Source organism: Lontra canadensis, unplaced genomic scaffold (assembly GCF_010015895.1).
Source record: "Lontra canadensis isolate GAN:19392208 unplaced genomic scaffold, GSC_riverotter_1.0 scaffold187, whole genome shotgun sequence".
Classification (NCBI taxonomy): Eukaryota; Metazoa; Chordata; class Mammalia; order Carnivora; family Mustelidae; genus Lontra; species Lontra canadensis.
In genome coordinates, this window is record NW_022631181.1 from 548572 (window position 1) to 564782 (window position 16211).

The window sequence follows — 16211 nt, forward strand, 5'->3', positions numbered from 1 at the left end:
TTCAATAGCACATGTCTACAACTACCTTCCCATTTGAAGGATAACAAAGAATGAGAAACAATTTGAGCCATGCTATAGGACACAATCACCTAAACCCAGGCTGGGAAACTCTACAGGACAAACCATCCAGTTTCGACGTGTTTTTCAAGAAAAGCACAAGGGAACTTGTGTATTAAGAGAAATGAAAGAAAGGGGATGAGTGGCTGGGCAAAATGGGGGAGAGGGAGCGTGAGGTTCAGTCAGATGAATCTGGGGGTCTGGGCAACGGTATCGTAACAGTGTCGTATGGTGACAGCTGTGAGCTACACTTGGGGTAAGCAGAGCACAATTGTCCCATTACCTGTTGCACATCCGGAACTGATGTAACATTACATATCGATGACACGTCAATAAAAAAAAAAATCAAAGAGATGAAAGAGGAAACCCAAAACCACAATGAGATACCACTTCACGCCCACCAGGATGGCTACAATCAAAACGTCAGGCAAGAACAAGGGTTGGTGAGCAAGTGGGGAAACTGGAAACTTACCCACTGTTGGCGGGAAGGTAAAGGGCACAGGCACTGTGCAAAAACAGCCTGGCAGTTCCTCCAAAGGATATGGGGCAACAGAAACACTCACACTCCATGGGTAGGAGTGCAAATTGGCACAACTACTTTGGAAAACCATTTAACATAGCCAGGTAAGTTTGAAGACGTATCTCCTGTCATCAAGCAACTTCATTCCCCTTGTTTATGTGTATTGAGGGATGAGCCCAAGAGGTGCCCAGCAGCATTTGTAACATTCCCATTTAATAGAATACATTATTACAGCTGTTGTCCGGTGGCATCGTCAGATCTGACAGTTAGAGAGTTATAATGCACTAGCCACTGTCTCAAGTGCTTTTCATATATGAATTCTTGTGAAACCTTTCAACAAATTTAGGAGGTAATAGGTACTTGCGAGCTCACTTTATAGGTGGGGAAACTGAGGCAGAGGGCGATCAAATAACTTGCCGCGTAACAAACGAGTAGATGTCCACCAAGGTTCAAACCTCAACAGCCAGACTCCAGAATCCATGCTGTTTTTAACACACTGCAGAAGGACCCCAGAGAAGACATTAAGAACTAGAAAAAAATACATGCCAAACCTTGGGTAGGGAGATTCAACAAAGATGTTTCACTCAACCATTACGCTGTACACAGCTGTGAAAGCGAATGAATCACCATGATGCTCGTCAGCGTGGGTTAATCTCAAAACAAGCCTTGCTTAAAGAAAGCAAGTCACAGAAGAATACAGAGACAGTTTGATTCTCTTGTAACCCGTGTCCCAAACAAGCAAAATCAAGCAATATACTGTTTGAGGATACGGACCTAGGTGGTAAAACTACCAAGAAAACCAAGGACTGACTGTGCTTCATGTATCACACTGGGTAGAGACATCCAGGTGTTTAGTATTGTTTAAGTTATGCATATATTGTATTTACTCTTCTCCATGAATATTTTCTAATGGAAATATAAAACTAGACCAATCTCACTTAGGTATATCCACACGAAGTCCTCAATAAGTGATTAGCAAACCAAACCTAATAAAATAATAAAGGAATAAGGGTAGGAATAACTGACTGAATGACTCAGTGGGTTAAGCATCCACTTCTTGGGTTTGGTTCAGGTCATGATCTCAGGGTCATGAGACTGAGCCCATGAGTCAGGCTCTGCATTCGATACAGAGTCTGCTTGGAATTCTCCCCCTCTTCCTTCCCGTCTGCCCATCTCTCTCAAATAAATAAAATCTTTTAAAAAAAAGTGACATCCTTTAAAAAATAATAAAGAAATAGTAAAACGTGACCAAGTCAGATTTATTCTGGAAATTCAGTATAATTTATTAATAAAATCAGTTGTCATAAGAATTTAACACTGGAAAATATATTAGTGAAAAATAAGTACTAGATTAATAAATAATAGATTATAGAGAAATTAGATCTAAAAATAGACACATAATGGATTTGCTATATCAGTAGGTCAAGAGTGAAAGATTACCCCTATCCATTGATTTTAAAAGGCACTGGATAAAATTCAGCTTTCATTCTCAATAATTGCATTTATCAAAAGCAATAGATACTTGATACACATTTTTTTTAAGCTAGCAGCATACTCGATGGTAAATATAGAAGCATACCTATTAAAATAAGGAAAAATACACAGATGTCCTCTATCATCCTTTTTTTTTTTTTTAAGATTTTATTTTATTTATTTGACAAACAGAGATTACAAGTAGGCAAGAGAGGCAGGCAGGGAGAGAGAGGAGGAAGCAGGCTCTCCGTGGAGCATTGAGCCCGATGCAGGGATCGATCCCAGGACCCTGGGATCATGACCTGAGCTGAAAGCAGAGGCTTTAACCCACTGAGCCACCCAGGCGCCCCTATCATCCTTTTTAAGATTGTTCTGGAAGTACTAGCCAGTGCAATTAGACAAAAGAAGAAAAGAAATAGAAATATTGGAGAAAAAGAAATTAAAGTATTTGCAGGTTGTCTGAGTGCTTATATGGAAAACCCAAGAATATCGACCAAAAATTATACATAATATATAAATCCAAGCCATATACAAAGCTAATCATCAGAAATCAACAGCTTCAGCACAACCAGATACTTACTAGTTAGAAGATGTAATGGACAAAAGAATGCTACTTAAAATATCACAAGAGAGAGGAAACCTAGAAATGATCTTACCAACAAACATGTCAGGTTTATATAAAAATAATTTTGACACCTTCCAGAGGATGACAAAAGATTTAAACAAATGGAAAACCACATCACGTTATGTAAGAAGATTCAACATCACAAAGATCTCAGTTCCGCCAAGTTCATCTATAAAATAAATAAATCCCACTGAAATTACTGCCAGGGGGGCCTGGCTGGCTCAGTTGGAAGAGCATGTGGCTCTTGATCTTGGGGTCCTCAGTTCAAGCCCCATATTGGCCATAGAGATTACTTAAAACTGACTGCCATGATCCTTGGGGTACTAAAATTAAGTCTAAAATTCATCTTGAAAAAGTAAGTAAGACTATCCAGAAAATTTCTGAAATACACAAAAAGATTAATGGGAAAATACCAACCTAAACAGATATTAAAACATAAAGTCACACTAATCTAATAGTGTATGACTACACATGAATAGATAATCAATTCAGTGTAACTGAATAGAAAAGCTAGAGCCTATCCCAAACTTAAGGGTGGGTTTATTAAAAGCTTAAGGTAGCATTTCAAATGTGTGGGGAGAAAATCAATTATTCAACAAATGGCATTATCCAATCGTGAAAACTCAGAGAGCTGCTTGTCTAAGAAGGATGAATTTTACTGTACATAAATTATACCTTTATTAAAATAAATAAAATAAATTAAAAGATTTTATTTATTTATTTGACAGAGAGATCACAAATAGGCAGAAAAGCAGGCAGAGAGGGAGGGGAAAGCAGCCTCCCTGCCAAGCAAAGAGCCTGATATGGGGTTTGATTCCAGGACCCTGAGATCATGACCTGAGCCAAAGACAGAGGCTTAACCCACTAAGCCTCCCAGGTACCCCTAAATTAAACCTTATTAACCTAACTTTCCCAAAATTAGTGTTAGGACACTGGGTAGTGTTATTTTAAAAAAAGGTTGGATATCTACCTCATACTTTATGCCAAAATAAATTCCAGATGAATCAAAGATTCAAACATTAAGAAAGAAAACTAAAAAAGAAAAATACTTGAAAAAATATAGGTAAAGCCAGAAATGTTCTTCTGAGTATAATTTTAGAAACCTTAGGAAGCCACATAGAGAGATAGAAAAAGATTGGTCAGTTCAACTACATAGAAAAATCTCTGCTTAGAAAAAATGTTGTAAGCCCAAAGGACAAAAAGAATTTCAGAAAAAAAATCTGCAACCTGCATTCTAGACAAATGACTAGATTCCTTAAGATATAAAGAGCTTCTATAAATCAGTAAGTCTAACACCTCCTAAAAACACACACTTACACATCAAAAATAGACAAAGGATAAACAATTTACATCAAAGAAAATGAAGATTTGTCTTTCAAACACAAGGGGAAAAAAAAACCCTGAACTTCAAAGGAAAATTCTATTAAAGTGCATTGAGATATCATTTTTCATTTTCCGCAATCTGATAGGTAGAAGTTTGAGAACATGCTCTTGGTGAGAGTATAGCAAAGAAATATTGGCATCAGGGCGGCTCAGTCAGTTAAGCATCTGTCTTCAGCTCAGGTCATGATCCTGGGGTCCTGGGATTGAGTCCCGCATCAGGCTCCCTGCTCATAGGGGAGTCTGCTTCTCCCACTCCCTCTGCTGCTCCCCTGGCTTGTGCTCTCTCTTGCTTATGCTCTCCCTCAAATAAAATTTTTTTTTTTAAAAAGAGGGTCTCTATATCGTAAAGCCTCTATGAAATGTAATTAGAAAATACATTTTGAAATTTTTTCTTTGAGGCAGTAATTTCATTCTAGGTGTTTATCCTATAAATATGCTCTCTATCCTTATTAGACAAAATCTAAATTTCCACTAATAAGGAACAAGTAAATTAAATTATGATATAGCCAATACAATGGAATACTATAGAGGTAAAGAATCTCCTGAAAAGAATGCCACAATTTTTAAGAAATACATATGCCCTTATAAATTCATGACATCTCCGTGAAAGATGTTCAAGAGATTAGCAACAGGGACTCCTTCTGGGGAAAGAGGCTTAAGTTACATTGTATACCTGTCTGTGCCTTTTGGATTTTATATGTTGTATCTGTATTATCTATTCAAAAACAAAAGTTATAAATAAGTAAATGTCCCTGATATCCAAGATCTCTGCATTCCATTTTCATAGGACTTTCTACAACTTGCAGTTAATTACATGATTTCTTGATCTTAGGCTGACCCTTTCTAGAAGTCTCTCAAGAGTAAACCTTGTTCATTGTGGTATCCCCAGTTTCTAGTTCAGTTCTTGCCTCCTAAAAGGCACTCAGGAAATTTGTTGCGTGAATTAGAATTTTATGCCAGCCCTGTACCTTGCGTTGATTTGAAACAACCTAGAGGGTGCCTGGGTGGCTCAGTTGGTTAAGGTCTGCTTTCGGTTCAGGTCATGATCCCAGGGTCCTGGGATCGAGCCCCCCCCACGTCAATCTCCTTGCTCAGTGGGGAGTCTGCTTTCCCTCTTCCTCTTCCGTTCCCCTGCTTGTGCTCTCTCACTCGTTCTCTCAAATAAATAAATAAAATCTTAAAAAAAAAAACAATCTAAGAATTCAAAGAGACCTCATTGCAGTGAAAGCCATTGGTCTCGGAGATATCATAGTTTTAAAAAAAAAGGTAATCAACATTGGTTCACCCAAATTTATTCCTCCAGCCAATAAAACATAATATGGATGTGGGTAATAGCCCTTTCTATTTACTGACCATGTGCTATGCACAGTGCACAGTAACTGGGCTTTTTAAAAAAAATACCCATCTCTTGAAATACCCACAACTCATCCCATAGAAGGTATTTTCCTCCCTTGGTAAGAGTCGAAACAGAAATGACAGGTTGCAGAAAGGACTCAGGCTTTGGACCAGTCTAGAAGCTAGCCCCACTGCTGCATGACTTTGACAATGACATTTCCCCCTTTGAAACTCAGCACGGTAGGGCTGACAAGAATTGCCTCTGCACGTGCAGGCTCTTCCAGGGGAATCTGCTCCCTTCCCATTCCAGCTAAAGAAGTGAACGGAACTGGCCACAGGTGTGCCAGGGCCTGGCTCTTCCCTGGGAAGGTGAATGGACCTAAACGAGGAGACAGAATCCAGCCAGGAGCATCTAAGAGACTCCATTCTTTTCACCACGGAGGTGTTGAAATTGCAAGGCTATGAACACAGTGATGCTGGCCGTGCTAGCCCACACAGATGCAAAGACATGGATCGACAGACCTAGAAAGAGACAGACACTAATTGTTCCATAATACACCAGTTCCCTTAGATCTGGCCATACTTTTCACCACGAGGACAGGGAAACTTTCATAAATTAATATATCTGTACAGTTTTTTAAAAGATACTTATTTGAGAGAGAGAAAGTGTGTGCCCATGTGCCAGTGGAAGGAGGGGCAGAGGGACAGAGAATCTCAAGCAGACGAGCCTGATGTGGGGCTCGATCTCATGACCCTGAAGTCATGACTTGAGCCGAAATCAGGAGTCGAATGCTAAACTGATTGTACAAATACAGGGTAGCTGGGTCACTCAATTTTTTAAATGTCTGTCTCCCCAAACAAATAAGACATCCTCATCTTTTTAAAACCTCAGTCCCTCTCCCCAAAGGTTTACTGGTGTCCTTCTTGAACACTGGCACATCTGTAACATGTTTCTGTTTATGCAGACAGAACCACATACTACACAGAATTTTGCCTCTTGCTTTTTCCTCACTTAATTCATCTAGAAAGCTTTGAGTATCCACGGGAAGGGCCTTATTTTTTCAGTGGCTGCACACTCATCGTTTGCTATCGTCAATTATCCACCAACATTCATGGAACTCATTTTTTATTTATGTGTCAAATCCTGTTCTAGAGGCTTCACTTGGGATGCTTCAATGAACAGGCCAGAAAAATAGCCTTGTCCTTGAGGAACTGACATTCCTACAGATGGACATTAGGTTATTTTTAGTTTCTGGTGTCACAGACCATTTGTCATGGGCATCTTGCCAGTTGCAACTTGGCTTTTTTTTTTTTTTTTTTTTTTTTAACGCAAGAGGACCAGTAGGAAGTTTTTACAATGGAGGATCTGCTAGATTAAAAGACAATTTGCAGAGCCAGATTAGCAAATTGAATTAGCCAGATTAGCAAATTAGAAAGATCCCCCCAACTACCCCTTCAACAAAATGGGTATGAAAATGCAGTTTCCCCCCTCACGTCTGGGATAATGGGGAGGCCCATAGAGGCAGTTCATTCCTCTCCTATCGTGGCTGATGGGTCACAAATGCTCCCCATCTGTTGGCCCTAGGCCCACAGCCTCAATCATTCGATGGTCTCATCTCCTTTAGTTCTCATAAAGCTCACTCCTAGGAGATAAATGCTGGTACCTTGATACCTCGATTGTTCTAAAGGGAAAACTTGTGCTAAACTATCCAGGACCCGGGGGGTGGGGAGGGCGGTAAATGAGGGAGGCAGGATTCATACCAAGCACTTGACTCTGGACACCTGCATCCGGCTCCAAGCTCACCATCTCCAGGGAGCCTCCAGATGCCCCAGGGGAGGAAGAGATGGAAGAAAAGTACTCAGAGGAACATCCCCAAACCATCTTTCTAGACAGAAGCTTGGTCTACTTTGGTTTTGCTTAGATACCATCATCTGTCCGAGAAACATTTTCAGTTTGGCAACAAAATTAGAATAAGGAAACATGCCCCATGTTGAGCTGTATTATTGCTTCTACCAGTTCAGTTCCTGGAACACTGGCTGAAGATTGTCTTTTGGCCCTTCAACATGGTATCAAATTCATACAAAGGAAAACTACAAAAGCACCATGTTATTACTACAAAATGGCAAAGGAAACGATAATACACAATACTGGCAAGGCTGAGATGAAATTGAACCAAATGCATGACACGCAGCGTTGTAAATTTTCACTAGCCCTTAGAAGGAAACACTGTCCTATATTAAAATAATGCTTACAAAGAGGGCAACAGAATACAAGTGTTCTCACACACTATGATTACAAAATCTGTATGCTTATGGGTGCTTATGGACCTGGACGGGACTGGGACAGGGATGAGACACAGTCATGGGGGGAAGGTGGCATGTACAGATAATGGATTCCCATTTCTAATGTCTATCTACTTTCCCCACCAACTGGTCACACACTGAGCCCGAGAAAACTTGTTTCTTTTTCCCCACTGTGATGCTAGACAACTGTGTTTAACCTTGCAGCACCTGTACCTCCTCCTTTGACTTCCCCCGGGGGTACATCCTCTTCCCAACTGGAAGGTCTCAGGTGGGACAGTGCAACAAGATGCTCCCATCTCTAGCCAGGAGGAGGTGGAAGACACAGCTCAGACCTCCCGCCTGCACTCTCCAGGCACTTAGATCTTGATCCCAAGCACGTAAAGTAGAAAAATGGCCATTGTTGACATCTCGGTTTGGAGGTAACTTCAGTGTCTTCCACTAGGGACTGGGCAAACATGGGAGAGGCACCCTGCGGAAGAGTGTCGCAGCATTGTGGAAAGGTATTAAATGCTTATGAAGGAAAAAAAAAATGTACCATTTAACTCACAGGCGGCTAACTCACATGCAAAACAAAACCGCATGGGGGCGCCCTGGCTGGCTCAGTCAGTTAAGTGCGCTGACTCTTGGTTTTGGCTCAGGTCATGATCTCAGGGTCCTGGGACAGAGCGCCATGTTGGGCTCCACACTCAGCGAGGAGTCTGCTTGTGGATTCTCTCTCTCCCTCTGCCCCCTTCCCACTGACACATTCTCCAACAAATAATCTTAAAAAAACAAAAAACAAAAAACAAAAGCAAAGCTGCATACTGCACATGAATTTAGCCATACTTAAAGATGCAAACCAAGTGCACTTGGGGCTGGGGAGGCTGTAAACAGTGGAGATGAACACAGCAGAACAAATCAGCAAAGAGGCTTTACAAAGACCACAGTGACCGTGTGATGTGTGCTGGGGACACACCACCTTCACCGCTTGCATCTCAGATCAAGAAAAAAAGTACTTCCTTTTTGTAATAAGTGAGAACGGTTTCTGTTGCTTGTAACCAATGAAACCAAACACAACATAGTGGATAGAGGTTTTTTTGGTTTTTTTTCCTTTCTTTTGGTTTTTTGGTTGTTGTTGTTGTTGTTTTTTTAAATAATAAAATTTAAACTCAGAAGGAAAAAAGAGGAAGTTTTGACTCAAACTAGAGCTCAAACTGTAAAACCATACATTGAATACAGGGTTCAGTAAATGTCAATGGAGCCAGGCCCTCCCTCAATGAAATAACCAAGGACCCACGGCTTACCCTGATATTCCCCAATAATTATTTGGTGAGTTGGAGTATTGGGGTAAAAGCTCGCATTCTCATGGACGGAATTACAAAGCCTTTAGTAGCTGACCAATAGATGCCATTGGAAATCTGCTTTCTCTTTCCAAACTCAAACAGAAAGCCATCCACCCCCCCCACCAAAGACAAAACAAAACAAAAAACAGAAAAACGCAATTATTAATGAATCCTGTACACTTCCATTTGAATTTCTGTGTGCGCACATGCACTGAGGTGGGATTAACAACAAGGTCTACTTTTATCTTGTCCTAAGTGATCGTATCTAAGCAGTGATGTATTGGGGTTGCTAGTTTTTTTCCATAATGCACATTAAGACATATCTGCTCATTTCCGTGCCAGCAATGCCCATCTAGAGGCTTCCATTTTGTGAAACTAGTCTGATTTTTCTCAAAGGCTGTAAGTGTTGTTTGCAAATGCTCAATAAATGATTCAAAAACTGATCATGGAAATCCCAATAGTGGTTATATTTAAGTGGGTATGAAGAAAATGGCATGAAAGAGGCACATGAAGGGTTTCTGGAGTACTAGAATGTTCTAGGTCGGTGGGTACCTTCTAATAATTACACGGCACATTTATTTTATGCACTTTTCTGTAGGTGGGTTATATCCCACATTAAGAAGCCTTTTAAAAACATCACAGGTCCTAATTCTGTTGCATCTCCTCCCAAGGAAAAGAATATGGCACCACAGCAGTCCCTGTGAAGAATTCCGGGCTTTCATTTTTCACTTGTTCTCTATAAAATTATAGGTGGGGAAGCCAAACTGCTGAGAGGTCTTGTGTTGTGTGGAAATCCAGTTAAGCTTATAGAGATGGCAGATATACAGGATAAGTCAAAAGAGAACAAATCAGTAGACGGGAATTATGTTCACGTGTTGGAAAGGCGACTAGATCGGTTCTCTGTGGTCCTTTCCAGAAGTGTTGCTTTTTGTTTCTATTTCTTCTCCAACACAGAACTCTGTGCTAGTCCCATGTCTGGAGCTTAAAAATCAGCAAGGATTTGGGGCAGAGTCTTGCAATCAAGACCTCCTTCCGTTGACATCTGTAATTCACAGAAGCGAAACGCTTATTGGTTTCTTTCCTCCGAGGATATTCCATTACCGTCGTGCTTGTGGAGAGAAGCTCAATGGTGGATGTTTTTGGCTCCACTCCACATATTCTCCACGAGGGCCAAGGAGGCTTTTTTCTGGGGGACAAGCACAGTTACCCTCTCCCCTATGAAGAGAGATAACCAAAAAGTTGGACTAAACCTTTCACAGAAGCTGAGTCTGTCAGCATCAGCAAAGGGCAGCCGTTCTGTCTCTAGCTCCCTGCTAGTAAAGTTCCAGAGACAAGACCGGGAGAGGGCAGACCCTTGCCAGGGTGGATGACCAACTAGCAACAAGGTAGCCCTGAAACTGAAGTAGACAACAAACCAATTCAAGAAGCCCAGAAACCCCCATCACTTTTGGTATAAACCAGAGTTAATGCACAAACCCAAGGGTCTCTGTACTTAGACACCGAAGAACCAGTCAAATCCCAGTATCTTTCCCAGTGAAACCCACCGGGAACTTCTTAAGATCACAACAAGATGTCATTTGAAATTCTCTGCCATCTCATATTTGCTCGCACACATCTAGAAGAAGGAGGCAAAAAAAAATGAAGTTCTGCCGAAGAAAGAGTGCCCACCACCCATTCCTGGGACCTCTTGCTCGTCTCTAAGAAATAGGCTCCAAGGATCTTGCAAAGGCTGACCATTCGGCCACCAGAACAGGACAGAGGTCCAGGGGGGAGCCGCTTCACTTTCTCAAACCAAAGGGCGGGGGGAGTAAGTGAGAAAATCTTCCGAGTTCAAACATCCCTTTAAAACCCGCAACTTTAAATACTAACTGTGTTTCATGGCTGCCATCTTGAAAAACATTCGTTTGCCAAAGGCAGCCTTTGATTCCCATTTGGGATGGAAACGCTTGCAGATAATCCATTGAAACAGGTCCGTCACAAAGGCCTTTTTGCAACAATCACGGTGCTTGTGAAGGACAACATTTTTGTGCGCAAAATAAAACATTTTAATGCGCTACAATCCATTACACATATAGTCCTCCATTTCCTTTCAGGAATTATTCATTAGAAAACATTTAACGTCACTGTGGATTTCACACTGGGCAGTCTGGACACAAAGAACAAGAGATGGCCCATTTATAAGGGGCTGGGGCCTTCTTTTCTAATCTGAGAAACGCCAAGGAGGTGGAGCCCACAGGACACAACAGGCCAGCTAAATTGTGCGGTTAACGGTCAAAGGCCCCCCTGCCTACTTTGACACTCATTTAAAGATGACAGGGAACAAAAGAGACTTGTTCTGTGCAACCCTTTCTTGTTACCCCGTCTACATCAGCTCCGCACATGAAACCACCAATACTTTTTTCCACCTGCCATCCCCCTCCCGCCTTCCCCAACTCTCCACTCTGCTCCTTTGCTTGCTCCCCCTTTAACACAAAGAGACAGGTAAAGAATATCGTTAAAAGCGGTCCATTCAGCACGTCAGCTTTCATAATACAATTGCCTGTCAGGTTCCCTAGGAGCTATGAGGCGCTCTAACGTCTGGGTTCAGGCCAGAAATCCGGTCCGCAGTTCGGCTGGTTGGTGGGGGAGCTCCCCAACCACCTCCCCCACCCTCCTGTAGTGAAGGGCCATCTCCCAGGCGGACACCGAAAACCATCTTTAATAACCGCAGTTTGAAATCTTTGCTCCATCAGCAAAGGGATCGCATGTCAACTCCCGAGGGGTTGGATGTGTGTTCCTGTAATGTCTCCATTTGCAGATTTCACGAACAGAAGCCTGTTCCTGGAAAAGGCTGGGAAATACTTATCACAGAGCCATTCTCTTCGTTGTTCTCAACAGGGTAAAATAGTGGAACACGGGGGGATCCTTTGCTAACACCGACGGGGAGAAAACCGATCGGAACACGGGGGGATCCTTTGCTAACACCGACGGGGAGAAAACCGATCTCACAAGTCTCATGAGAGGGACAGATGTAGCTCCTTGTACAGGGATAGGTACAGACATCAGCCCCGCTTGTGTCATTTCTACTCTGCCCATACTGCAGGGTGGACAGCACCTAGGCGTGCTTCCACAAAGCAGGGGGTACATGCCACCTGTTAACATGCTCCTTTTTGGTTTCCATAAGAAACCAGCAGGCTCAAATAGGCATTGGCTTTCCCTGATCATCAAAAATGGCTCATGTCCCTGGATTACTATCCTTTTTCCTATCACAGCAATCCTGAAGTTTGAACATCACGCTTGCTTCAGATGACCATGATGTGCTATGGAAAGAAACTGGGTCCAGTCACAGTCCGACAGCAAGGATGTGATGGATGGTATCAGTGGGGACTCAGGAAGAAAGCAAAATTCATAACGAAGCCAGTATGCAGAAGCTTCACCAGCAGTGAATGGAATTCTAAAAACAAGAAACTGGTTTTGATGTTCTGTGTCTAAGGAGAGCAAACCATGCCCTGTGGGCCAAGCCCAGACAGCTGCCTGTTTTGATCACAAGCTACGGATGGTTTTTACATTTTAAAAATATTTTTAAAGATTTTTTAATTTATGTGTTTGACAGAGAAAGACACAGCGAGAGAGGACCACAAGCAGGGGGAGTGGGAGAGGGAGATGCAGGCTTCCTGCCAAGCAGGGGAGCCTGATGGGGGATCAATCCCAGGACCCTGGGATCCTGACCTGAGCTGAAGGCAGATGCTTAATGACTGAGTCACCCAGGTGCCCCAGTTTTTATATTTTTAAATGGTCAGGGGATAGGGTGATGGGAAATCAAGAACATAATATTTCGTGACATGAGAAACTTACACGAAATTCCAATTTCAGCGTCATTTATTGGAACACAGCCACACTCACTGTTTCTGTATATAGGTCTGTGGCTCCCAAGAGGGATGAATCCTTGCAACAGAGACTGTGGGGCCCACAAAACCTGAAATACTTACTATCTGGACCTTTACAGAAGAAGGTTTCGGATCTCCACACTGTCTCTTGGCTGGCACACGTTTCTGTTTTCCTTAGGAGCCAGACCTCTGAATCAATGGTAGATAAAGAACAAAGACAAAACAAAACAGAACTGCACGCACCAAGGGAATCAAAGTGGAATTTCAAATAGAACACTTCCCAGCGCTCAATGGTTTGTTGATACGTCGCTCAGATCAGGAGGTGTGATACTTCTTAGTTAAGGTTTTCTGGATTCCCAGCAGCTCCACTTTTGTGGTGCCCAACCATTTTGCCAAATGACGTCATTTGGAACTTGAGTGGAGACGTTCCCTTCCCGAACAGAAACCAGAAATTCACTGCAAACTTCAGGGAGCAGTTTCAAGCATAGAACTTGACGAGTGTCCGCTCCCCGGACAGGCAGGCGTATCTAGCTCTCAAAAGAAGCCCTTCTGAAGGTGCTGTCCCCAAATTCTGGATGACCATCCTCGGTGGCAGCTAAAATTTAAATCAAATGCCCCTTAAGAGAGCGTAGTCCAATATTTTGATTCGAGGGGTCTTAGCTGTGGAACGGACAAGGATCGAACTTGAGCAACAAAAGCGTTATAACACCGCAGGGTTTTAGGTCTCTGATTTGTTCGACAGTGACAGTTCAACAGTTGAAGTGAGGGACTGTCTTTTCATCTCAGGACAAGAGGACTGTTGGCGCTTTATTATCCAACTGCAGCCTCTTAATCACTACTGAATGAGTATAATTATGAATATCAGCAAACAGAATAATGCTCCTAAATTACCTTAGGGATTAGATGGTCTCCTAATTAAAAATGGAGCAGTTCACGGGTTCTTAATTGCCCCATGGGAGTTGCAGGTGGGGAAAACAGCTGCAGTTACAGTACAGACCATATCTTCCAGGCTAACTACGCTAAGAAAATACCAAATGCGAGACCTATATGTCACTCGCTAAACTCCCAACTAGAAGTTAAAATACATGTCAGAAAAAGAGATTTTGGAAGATTCATAGCAGAGTTTTTCCCTGGTATATACATTTTTCAATTGAAATGTAATGGACATGAAATATTGTATTAATCTCAGATGTGCAACATAGTTCAATGGTTGTATCCACTATGAAAGGATCATGAAAAGTCTAGTTAATATCCATCACCACATTTACAAAATGCTTTTTTGTGATGAGAAATTTTAAAGATTTACTCTTAACAACTTTCAAATATACAATACAGTATTATTAACTATAGTCACCATGCTATCTATTACAACCTTAGGATTTATTTATTTTATCACTGGAAGTTTGGTCCTTTTGACCCCCCCTCACCCATTTCACCCAACCCCCACCTCTAGCAACCAACAATCTGTTCTCTGTATCTGTATGCTTGGTCTTGCCATTGTTTTAAGGGTCTACATATGAGTGACATCATACAATATTTGTCTTTATTTGACTTGTTTCACTTAGCATAATGCCATCAATGTTGTCACAAATGGTAAAATCTTCTTACAGTTGAATAACAACACACACACACACTTTCTTTATCCATGCATCCATCAATCAACACCTAGATTGCTTCCATGTTTTGGCTGTTGTTAATAATGCTGCAACACAGCAGTTTTAAGCAGAGGATATTTATTTGAGAATATTTATTTGATATTTTTTGCCTTTCCTGAAATCCATGGAAGTACCTAGAAATCCTGTTTCCTGAGTTTACAGACCAAATTGTATAAGAGGCATTTTCTTGCCTTAAGAATCTTCCTGGCATCCTCAGCTAGCTTCCCCTGGAACAAAAGATACTTCATGGTCTGGGAGCCTTAAAAACATTTAGCAGAAATTGGATATTGACTGTGGATTACACTAAAACCCAATTGGATCAAGGAATGCAAAAGTGTGGCTTGGAATTTTCCCAGGATATCCCCCAGCAACCCCCCTCCCCGCCCTGCTCCATCTCAGTCCACGTCCTTTTGGGGACAATGAGGAAATTAACAAATGTCCCACAGCAGACCATTTCTATGTGGTCTTTTAACTAGTCCCCATTCTGACATCTGTGCTTAAATAACACTCTGGTGAAAACAGCTAGGACTTCCAGCAAGTTTAGAAATCACTGCCAGTGCAGACTGGCAGTGGTTCTCCAACTTGGATATGGCAGAGGATCACCAGGCGAAGCCTGGGAAAACCCAGAGTGTGGGCACAGGAACATGGATATTTAACAAGTAGCCCAAGCCATCCCAGTGAATAGGTCCAGGAAGCCCAGGACCATACTTAGAACCCTATTCCTTCCAGCGTGCTCTGTACACCAGCTCTATCAACAGCACCTGAAAAGGTTATTATTGCTTCCACAAACTGCAAGTTCAACTGGTCCTCTTTTCCTATGACTGGAATTCATTGGAGATTTTACAACCCTTCTTCCTCCATGTCCAATGCCTGCCAATTCATTTCCCTTTTGTGATACTGGACTTGACCCCCCCCCTTTTTCTTCTGGGGAGGTGGACCAAAATGGACCCATCTCAAATCTATAAAAGCAAAGGGCAGGTATATACCAAAACCCAAATGATACTGCCAGTCTTTCGGTTTCCACTTTCCAAAGAAACATACCTTTCCTGTTCCAAAATTTTAATAAAAAAATGAAACATATGTACAAGCTCTTTAACCATGGGCTGGATAAACTTATTGGAGACGTTCACTCCATAAAGGGTAGAATTCTTATGCACATACCCCAGCAAATTGTACTCTGGGTGTCTTTGGGCTGGGATTTCTAGGGCTTCTTACAGCAAAGGGGGAGAAAGACAGCATGTAACAGGTACCCCCTAGGGACAAATATACATGAAATAAAGATACTATGTAAAGTTTTTTTAAAATTCACTTTTCTGGGGAGATACAGGCTTCCAGTTATAGAATGAGTAAGTTGCAGGAATAAAGGGCACAGCATAAGGAACAGAGTCCATGACATCGGGGTAGGAACACATGGGGACAGATGGTAGCTGTCACCTGTGGTGATAGCATAATGTGCAATATACATACTTGTCGAACCACTATATCCTATACATGAAACTAATGTAAACTATGTGTCAACTACACTCAAGAAAAAAAAGCCTTTTCTGGATTTTTTTGTTGACATAGGTTCATGATGAGCTTAAGTAGGGAAAGGAGAATGAAAAATATACTTATTATATAAACATCTATTAAATGTCCCCCATGGATATAGCGCTTTAAAATGGTATCTTT